Here is a 5947-nt window from a genome sequence, read left to right on the forward strand (position 1 = left end):
GATCGAAAGAGAGAGAGAGAGAGAGAGAGAGAGAGAGAGAGTGAAAATTAATATAAGATTATTATATTATATCTTTATATTAAATGATATTATATTAATATATACCATTATATTATATTCTATTACTTAATCATTATTCTTATTATGTTAATTAATCATCATTAGTATTATTTATTATTAATTATTTTTTTTAGGATCATTACATAAACAACTGAAGTGTACATCAACCAATAACAACTTAATATAGTCTTTCTAAGTATTCTGACTTGTGTAATGTGTGTTTAGAAAAACTTTCGACATACTTCCCTTGGTTGAAACTAAGTAAAATGGATAAATTTTCATTTTGATTTAAACTCTGATTTGCACTACATCCTATATGTTCCATATCCTCAAAAAAAAAAAAAAATAGCATGGAATGTTCACAAATAAGGAATTTAGCATGCTCTAGGCTCAATACCAGCACTTTCCAAGGTGGACCAAACTGCCAAACTGTCTAACATATGCAAATGTCACATTAAAATTCTTTCACATGGAAGCACACAATTGCACATACATATTCTCTCCCCTAACTAAATAGAAACATTGTCCTCAGTGTGAAAGCATAAGGGAAGCAAAAAAGATGTGCTCAGGGGAAGTAAACCAATAGAAAAACAATAAAAAATCACATCCAACAAATGCAATAGAAAAAAAAAATAATGATGCAAATAATAATAAATAAAATGAAAAGAAAAACAAAGTCAATAAGAGAGAAAGGTCAGAGGACTCCCTTGGGGTCTTACATAAGCAAAACCTCTTCATTTGGATCAAAGGGAGTCATAAATGGTTTGATACGTTGTCCATTGACTGTGATACTATTGCCATTCTTTGGATCTACAATGTCTAACTTGCCATGAGAATGGACCTCTTTAATGATGTACAGGCCACCCTATTGGGACTTCAGTTTTCTAGGAAAAAGATGCAGTTTGGAATTATAGAGAAGCACTTGCTGATTAGGGAGAAGTTGTTTGTCTTTAATTTTCTTGTCATGTGGCCATCATCTGCTCCTTTGTTAAGCGGGCATTGTCGTAACCTTCCCTCCTAGATTCATCAAGCTCACAAATCTGCAAATTTCTTAAACCTTTGGCATCATCAAGTGAAAATTTAATCTATTTTATAGCTCATATAGCAAAATGCTGAATTTCAATAGGTAAATGGCAAGCCTTACCATAAACTAATCTGGAAGGAGAAATCCCTAAATTAGTTCTGAAGGCAGTGCTATAGGCCTAGAGAGCATCAACTAATTTTTCTGACCAATCCTTTCGACTAGGATGGACCATCTTCTCAAGTATGAGCTTGATCTCTTTATTGGCTAACTCAACTTGACCATTAGTTTGAGGGTGATGTGGAGTAGAGACCTTTTGAATCACTCCATTTTTTTGTATGAGTTTTTCAAAAGGTTTATTGCAAATATGCAACCCTCCATCACTAATGATCGCTTTGGGCATGCCAAAATGTGCAAACAACTCTTTAAGGGATGACAACCCTATGATCATTTGTCCTACAAGGTATGACTTCCACCCATTTTGATGCATAATCTACAGCAACTAAAATGTAGGAATTCCCAAAAGAATTTGGGAAGGGTCCCATAAAATCAATTCCCCAATAATAAAAAATTTCAAGAATTAAAATAGGGGAAAGAGGCATTTCATTTTTTGCTGTAATTTTTCCAATTTTCTAACAAGGCTCATAGGTTTTGCAAAAATATTCAACCTCTTTAAACATAGTAAGCCAGTAGAGTCCACTTTGCAAAATTTTTGAAGCAGTTTTCTTTGTGGCAAAGTGGCCTCCACATGCTCCACTATGGAAAAAATGCATCACAAAGGTAAACTCATCGTTAGGCACACATCAACGCACCAACTGTTCAACACAATATTTAAACAAATAAGGATTGTCAAAATAATGTTGTCTTACCTCTACAAGAAACTTACACTTGTCTTGAGTTGCCGAATGCTTTGGCATTTGGTTAGTGACAAGGTAATTTACAATATCCACAAACCAAGGAGCTTGTGACACTACAAAAAGACGCTCGTAAGGAAAATCATCATTTAATGGAGGAAGAGATAAAGATACATCAAGTAGCTACAAATGAGAAAGATGACCAGTTACAACGTTTCCAACTCCCTTTTTTGTATTGAATGGTAATGTTGAAATCTTGAAGAAAAAGAATCATCGGATCAATCTAGGCTTAGCATCCTTATTTGCCAACAAATACTTCAAAGTAGAGTGGTCAATAAAAATAATAACAGGTGACCCAATAATATAAGAACGAAATTTTTCTAAAGCAAACACTACAACTAACAACTTCTTCTCTGTGGTGGTATAGTTTTTCTGAGCATCATTTAAAGTATGACTTGCATAATAAATAACATAAGGCTTGTTAACGACTCTTTGAGCAAGAACAACACCAAGAGAGAAATCACTAGCATCAGTCATAATTTCAAAAGGCAAGTCCCATCGAGGAGGTTGCATAATGAGTGCAATTGTCAAGTGTTTCTTTAGGGTCTCAAAGACATGTTGGCACTATTAGTCCATAAGAAATTAGTATCATTTTTCAATAAAGCACACAACAGTTTAAAAATACTACTAAAATCTTGAATGAAACGCTTATAAAAGCTAGCATAGCCAAGAAAAGACCGAATATTTTTCACTGTCCTAGGGACAAGTAACTGGGAAATGAGCTCTACCTTGGCTTTGTTAACTTCTATACCGTGCTCAGGAACTAGATGACCAAGTACCAAGCCACTAATGACCATAAACTAACATTTCTCCCAATTCAACAACAAATTCTTCTCTTCAAATCTTTTCAAGACTACAATTAATTTTTTCAAATAGACATCAAAATATTTACCAAACACAGAAAAATCATCCATAAAACCTTCACATATATCATCTAACAAGTTAGAAAAGATGCTCATCATACAGCGCTGAAAAGTAGCAGGTGCATTACATAAACCAAATGACATTTTAAGAAAAGCATAAGTACCAAATGGACAAGTGAAGGTGGTCTTCTCTTAATCCTTTGGTGCTAAGGCAATTTGATAGTATCTAGAAAATAATTAAAAGCATTACCAGCTACTTTCTCGAGTATCTAGTCCAAGAAAGGTAACGAAAAATGATCTTTTCCACTAACCGAATTTAACTTATGGTAGTCGATACACATTCCACAACACGTTACCTTCCTAGATGAGATCAACTCTCCACTAGCATTTTAAATGACAATTAAACCAAATTTTTTTGAAACTACGTGTGTCGAGCTTTCCCACTTGTTGTCAGAGATAGGATAAATGATGTCCAAAGTTAACAATTTCAACACCTTTTTCTTCACCACCTCCGCTATGCATCATGAACTGGTCTCGTGTCTCCTTCCAGAAAAATGTTATAGGTACAGATTGAAGGGTCAATACCCTTGATGTCTACGATAGTCCAACCTATTGCACCTCGATGTTGTCTCAGCACTTGTAATAATTTGATTTCCTACTTTGAAGTAAGATGAGAAGAAATGAACACTATAAATGTGCCCTCAGCTGGGCCTAGAAAAATGTACTTCAAGTCCTAGGGTAGTGGCTTCAACTTTAGTGTAGGGACTTCTTCTCCTGATGATTTCATGACTTCTAGTAAGTCTAGAGCTTCAAAGGTTGGCTTACGCCAAGTACTCCTATAACTTACGTCTAATAACTGAGGGGAACCATCTATCTTTGTGAACTGCCCTTTTGACTCTATCAACTCTCTAGACGAAGGAACTGTATCATAAAAAACATCAGGCTACTCAAAAGAGTCATTCTCAAATGCACTCTTAGAATCAAGTACTGATAACAGCTCTGAAATATCAAAGTCATCTATCAAATTAGCTGCATGTATCTCTGAGTCATCACAACCACTCGGCATCTTGCAGGCATTGAACACATTCATCTCTAATGTCATAGTCCCGAATATGAACTTCAATACTCCACTTTGACAATTGATCAATGCATTAGAGGTAGCAAGGAACGGACGTCCAAGAATGACAGGTGCCTGGTAAATGGTAGATACTGGCTGTTACATATCCAAAACTACAAAGTCCACTCGATAATAAAATTTGTCCACTTGAACCAACAAATCTTCAATAATACCCTGTGGTACCTTGACTGATCTGTCAGCCAACTATAGCATGATAGAGGTCTTTTTCAGCTCACCCAACCTCAACTATTCATATATTAAGAATGGTAACAATTTTACACTACTCCCTAAATCAAGTAGAGCTCTCCTAATGCGAGACTCACCAATCATAATGGAAATAGTAGGAGAATCAAGATCCCTGAACTTTTTAGGGGTTTCACTCAATATTAATGTGCTAACTTGCTCTGTTAAGAAAGCATTCTTCTTTACATTCAACTTCCTCTTTATCGTGCACAAATCCTTTAAAAATTTTGCATTTGAAGGAATTTTTTGTATGACATCTAAGAGCAGAATATTAATCTTTACTTGCTTGAAGATTTCTTGAATTTTAGTGTGATGATTGTTCTTCTGGCTAGCTGCCAATCTCTGAGGATAGGGAACCATAGGTCGGTACTCCTTACTAGTCTCGGCCTCCATATTGACTGACTTCTTCTATTTTGGGCTCGCTTCCTCTGATTTTTCTTTGGCTTCATCTGTCTCAATTGTAACTTTAAGTATCGGGAAAACTATTTGTATCTCAAGTTAGGAAACTTCCTTTCCACTTTTCAAAGTAGTAACGACCTTCGCTGACTCAAAAGAATCCCCTAAGACATTATGTACTTGTTGCTGTTGTTGCTGATATACTTGAGGATTAGGCTAAGGTTTTGTCAAAAAATTTCCTTTTTCTATAGGGTACTCAATTTCGTGCTCATCTTATTAATGGTGTCCTATAATTTATTTATAGTATGAGTGTTCTGACTGTTACTTGTGGCTTGAATCTGCATAAATTGATGAAATGTATTAGCCATCTGTGCCATGCTATCATCAAGAGACTTCTTCGGTGGAGCGAGTGCTAGAGCCTGAAAAATTTTGAGTGGCTACATTAGATTGGAATGCTGGGGGTGAATAGTTTTGAGAAATCTGATGTGACTGATACTGATGCTGAGAAGCAGCCTGATGATATGTTGGCTAAAAAGGTGGTGCATAGGACTGGGGAGGTTGATGAAAATGCAAATATGATTGACCAGGTTGATCATTTCTCCATGAAAAATTCAGATGAATCCTCCATCTTGGATTATAAGTGTTAGGGAAAGGCTGATTTTGTGCTCTATTAACCCAATTCGCTTATTGCTTCTAATTAGACCCACTCTCCTATAATATTGGCATAATTGGACAATCCTGAGTCTTAAGGCTAGAATCAGCGCATAGAGAACACACCTTCACTACTTTTGCAACTCTACCTTTTCTATTTCCATAGCCTCTAACCTCCTAGTCAAAGCACCAATACAAGCCTTGAAATCAATTTTCACTTTGATTTCATATTTACCTCCACCACTATTTGCTCTGAGAGGTTGTAATGCCAATGGTGCTCGATCAAATCGTGTATTCCATTGTTGGGCACTTTCAACTAGGTAATTAAAAAATTAGAGTGTTTGATTTGGTTCCTTGATTAAGAATTCAGCGTTGCACATGGTTTGAACAAACTATTTGCATTCAAGAGTGAGAGCTATGTAAAAATAATTGACTAGTCTCCAAGACTCAAACCCATGATGTCAACAAATGTTTATCAAAACCTTAAACCTTTCCCAACAAGCTTGAAAAGTCTCATCACCTTTGTGCATAAATTGACTGATTTGCTCTTACAGAAATTGGGTTCTCTGAAAAACAAAAAAATTTATGTAAGAATTCACGTTGCATATCAGTCCAACTAGAGATAGAATTAGGCCTCAAAGTATTAAACCAAATATTCACTTTATCCTTTAAAGAGAAAGGA

Source organism: Malania oleifera, chromosome 8 (assembly GCF_029873635.1).
Source record: "Malania oleifera isolate guangnan ecotype guangnan chromosome 8, ASM2987363v1, whole genome shotgun sequence".
NCBI lineage: Eukaryota > Viridiplantae > Streptophyta > Magnoliopsida > Santalales > Ximeniaceae > Malania > Malania oleifera.